Here is a 5,145-nt window from a genome sequence, read left to right on the forward strand (position 1 = left end):
TCTCTATAAATTCTATATCTCTGTTCTTAATAACTGTTCTTAATAACTTCTATGCCTCAGCTGTTCTAACCGTTCTCGTCCGTAGCTTGGGCGATCCGCACGCGACACACGCACACACACACACGCGCGGGCGCGCACTCATCCCCACTCTCTATAACGTTCATGTCGGACATGTCAACCGTCACTTCTTCTTAACAGTGTTGATTGGGTTTACGCCAATGGCGTTTTTCTGAAAACTTTTGAGTTGAGTGTAGTTGAACACAAGTTTGTTACTGGGTTTTCTAGGATTTGTTTAACTGATTTGAGTAGATCATTCATTTGTTCTATAATTTTGATTGGCGATTGGCTACGTTTGGGTTTCTTTTTTGTGCTGGTGGTTGTGGGACATTTTTCGGATTTGGGTCATTGTTATGTTGCGCCTTTTTTGGATTTCGTTCATCGTCTGATTGGCCTTCAGTTGAAGTTGATAGAGATGTTTTGTAAGTGGCGGGGGATCGAAATATTTCTGTATTTTGTGGTGAGTCGCTGAGTGTGTTGGCGTTAATTGTAGAAAGGTCGGTAGTAGTGATCTTGAAATTTTTGTTCCCTTCATAGTTTTCTGTTTCCGTTAGGTTTTTGTATAGTGTGCTTGTGGTTTCTCGTGTATTATTGATAGATGATATTTGTTCCATTTCTCTTGGTGTGTCGTTGCTGCAAATTTCTTTGTTATTTGCTGAGTTGGACGTTGTTGGTTGGGTGTGTGAGGTACATTGTATTGCAATATGTCCCTCTTGTTTACATAAAAAGCAACTGACTTTTTCGGTGGAAAAGAATATTCGATACTGTGTGTCGTCATGTATTATTAGGAAAGAATCGGGAATTTTTGGGCTTCGCCTGTGTCTGTAAATTTTCCTTCTAAAGCTCATTATGTGTTCAAAGAAAGGCTCTTGTAATCCAGCTCGGAGAAAGGTGAGTTTAGATGTAACTTTTACGTTTTGGTCCATTAGGAATTTTTCGATGAACTCGTGGGGTATAGTAGGAGAAACGTTAGACAAAATTATTCGTTGTGATGAATTTAGCAAGGGTTTGACTGTGGTGTAGGTAATGTTGATGTTAAGTGTTTTGTAGTTGTTGGTAAATTGTTTTGTTGTAGTTTTACTGTCGAAATAAATACAAATTCTGTCGTTGGATATACGGGATGCAATTCGGATGACGTTGGGTCCAGTGATTTTTGCTAGTACATAATCCTTCACCATCTATAGCATCGATTATAATTGCCTGTTCTTTACTGGGGAATGAACTATTAATTGTGGCTGATTTGTAAAATTTTTCAGCTGTATATGTTTGAAGATTTCGGCTGATTTTGAATGAGTGTAGTGTTTGTTTTCATGGTTTTCATGGTTAGACTTCTGTAGTTGAGGGACTCGTCGGTGTCGCACACACTATGTATCATTCTGTCGTCAAATCCGAATAAGACGGTATATCATCACGCTCGTACACCCTGCAATCAAAACAAAGAAACTGGCACTCGCGAGCGGCAACAACACGACCGATCCGCTAGACTGCTCGGTATTGTAACAATTGTATGATTCTGAAAATTATGAATGTAACGTTTAAAATGTGGAAATATTAGCGGTGGGCTATCTTTTTGTCCGACAATGTCTCATTTTGTCCGGGACTGTAGTATATGCTGCATGTATTCTTCCAATACGGCACTGCCGTGACGCCGTTTGACATGCGAACGAAAGTTCGAACTTGAGTTCATTTGTCCTCTCATTTTCACATGCTTTGGTTTACACTTTACATAAACAGCAACAATAAATTTTCCACGCGGTTTTTCGGGAACGATAGAAATGAATGTACCATCGAGAACTGAACTATTGGTCGGAAAATTACTATTATACAGTCAGTGTTAAAAGTATTCGTACAGTACTTCATTACAATGAGATTACAAAAACATTGTATAACTTTGTTTATTATCAAAATTTCAACAAACGAAAAGAATATACATATTCCTAGATGTCCACAGAACAATTTTCAATAAAAAATAGGTGAAATATCAATATGCATTAGGGATAAAATATTGACAAATATTTAAAAACTAGACAAAATATACGCGTAAAGTATTCGTACATAAGTATTCGTACAGTTCTAATTTACCAGAAAAATTAATGAATTTTAATATGTAAAGTATAACAAAACAATATAGTCAAGTGTGTTAGTATTTTGTAGGGTTTCCCTTTGTCGTTGTGACCAAATTATTTGTCATTCTCCTTGAAATTTTATTCCACTCTTCTAGAAGTGTTCTCTTTAAATCACTTTTTGATGAAATATTATGAGAACATATTTTTTGTTTTAAATAATCCCATACATGTTCAATTATATTTATGTCCGGTAGCTGTGGAGGCGTTTTTAAATGTTTTGGAACATTACATAAGATCCACGCTCGTGTATTAGTGGCACAATGTTTCGGGTCATTACCTTGTGACAGAATAAAATTATCTTTTAACCTCAATTTTTCCGGACTTTGATAAAGATTATTTTTTAAAATGTCTATGTACATCTGATGGTTCATAATGCCATCAATAAAATGTAAAGATCCAACGACAGTAGCACTTAGCCACCCCCAAACTAGGACTAATCCTCACTATGCTTCACTGTTGGTCGTAAATTTTCTTTATTGTACGCCGTATTATATTTTCTCCATATTTTAGATGGCAACAATTACATTCATTTGTAAAGATGACTCGATTCCAGAATTTTGACGGCTTGTGGCAAATACTAGTATTGTTCGGTTTTAATATATATTTTTTTGCAAAATTCAATCGCTTTTTTCTATTGACTGCACTCACTAGTGATTTTCGTCTAGCAACGCGTCCGTTGTATAAATGTCTTCTCAGTACTCGTACTGTTTCATTTGAAACAGATTTTTCGGAAAAATTTTCCAACATCTCATTAATTCTGGTAGCACTTTCTTCCGGTTTTTTTTTTTTTATTTGTCTTATAATAAAACGTTTTTCTCCTGCATTTGAAATTTTCTTTCTCCTACGTCCACTCTTATTTTCTACTGTTCCTTCAACCTGATATTTCTTAATGATATTTTTCACGGTATTAAAATTTCTGCCGATTATTTTGCCAATATTTTCTCTGTATCTCTTGCCATCCTTCTATTGTGAAATTATAATTTTTCTCACACCTACACTTCTTTCTGTACCTTTATTATCCATTATCGTACGCAATATTTAATATTTAATATTCAGTACAAGCATTGAATTATAACGTTTTTTTTTTTTTTCAAGAGTTAACGATACACTGAGCAGCGATATATTATTGCTATGGTAAACAGAAATATTTGAAGGTCATAGTGTTTGTTTCTTACTACAGAAAACAGACTCTGCCAGTATTTTTGTGAGATCAGAATACATTCATGTAGATTTTGTTATCGACTATCATTTTTATTCGTTAACAATAAATATTGTTATTTTTTTGTATTGTTTTATTAGTTTCGTGTAAAATATATGTTACAATCAAAAAAGTATTAAAAATATTTTTACTTATTCGATGCATTCTTTCGTAAATACATACAGTGGATCAAAAAAATATTCGTACTAGTTTCTTTGCAATAACTTTGTACAAACAAATAATATATAAACAAAAACTATTTCAGTTATTAGTTTATTATGTATAAAAATAATGTGCAAATGAATTTTAAATAACGCGTAACAACAAAGTAATGCAAGAAATACAAGAATTTGAGAGCAAAAAAAGTATTCGTACACTTATAATTCGACTGCTAAATTTTAAGAAGCACAGACATATCGTCGCAACACTAACCAAAACATAAACTGTTTGTTTGCATAGTAGCATTGGCCTTTTCCTTGATATTTATATAAACATTGTGATAATTTTTTTTGTTTATTTGATATTGTTGTTCTACAGACTTTGGAGAATAGCCATATTGATGGAGTACGCAGATTAAAGTGGAATAAAGTGGTAACACAATATTCTGTCGAAAAAACGTTTTATCATAGACAATCGACTGTTATATGCACACATGCTCTTTACAGAGTGTATCACGCGGTTCGGTTATAAGACAAATGAATATTCTTCTACGGAATGTTTTTGTCTGTGTCAATAGATATCGCGATTATGCTCCAACATATACAATACCATGTTTGTTTAAAAAATTGTTTGATAAATATTACTATTCAGCATTTTAGTCGTGATTAGTCACTGTACGATTACTTTTTATACCTACTGTATATTTTTATCCGAGTTTTATGGATCTTTATTTTGACTCTTAGCGTTCTATTCATTCGTTCGATACTGTCGTCCAGAAGGTCCGGTACTTGTCCAGCAGAAAGCGCTTGGAAAGTTTTGTTGACAAGAAAAGAAAAATAGTTGTTTTATACCATTATACTTATAAAATCAGGAATAAATTACATTAAAAAACAAAGATACAGAAAACTCGGATAATAAGACACTATTTGTAACCAACATTCATACCGCACTAAATGCACTCATTCTCGTCCGATCACGAAAGTTAAGCAGTGCCGGGCACGGATAGTAGTACTTAGATGAATGACCACTTGGGAACTCTGTGTGATGTTGGTTCTTTTTTCCTTTTTTTTTTTTTTATTCGTAATAATTGGAAACTGTTTTAGATTGCTCGTGAACAATTAACATTATAATTTTTGTTTTATTGTTCTCTGTTATTCCAACAATTACTGAATTAAGAATCATCAGTAGTATGTTTTTTCCCTCTTCATTGCGTATATTTTTCTCTTTGGGAATGCTATTATTTTTAATTATTGGTTGTAGTTGTAGAAAAGCACGAGATTCAGAGGAGAAGGGAAGAGGAGCCTAAATAAAAACATTGTCACTAATCAAGTATTTTTTATTTTCCAGAATATTAATCAAAAACTATTGGTTCTGTTAGAAATTTATATGTTTCAAACAAATAACAACTGCATTACTACTTCTGTAACCGTCACAAATTACCATTTTTTCTTCACATTAGAATAATCAGTCTTCAGTACGTATCGAAATATTATAATTCAAATGAATATAATAATTCAGATAAATGGATTTATGCAGTTATCTTTCTGTTTAAACAGAAATCGATGTTAATTTGAAAAAAAGTGCCCCCTGTATCAGAAGGATCAG

At 33.2% G+C, this 5,145-nt stretch overlaps 1 pseudogene; it reads left to right on the top strand.

Moving 5' to 3' along the window:
• Window positions 1-4,471: 4,471 nt before the first annotated feature.
• LOC122539007 lies at window positions 4,472-4,593 on the top strand (annotated as a pseudogene).
• The last annotated feature ends 552 nt before the right edge of the window (window positions 4,594-5,145 follow it).

The sequence above is a fragment of the Frieseomelitta varia genome, unplaced genomic scaffold, assembly GCF_011392965.1.
Source record: "Frieseomelitta varia isolate USP_RPSP 00005682 unplaced genomic scaffold, Fvar_1.2 scaffold_1852, whole genome shotgun sequence".
Taxonomy (NCBI): Eukaryota; Metazoa; Arthropoda; class Insecta; order Hymenoptera; family Apidae; genus Frieseomelitta; species Frieseomelitta varia.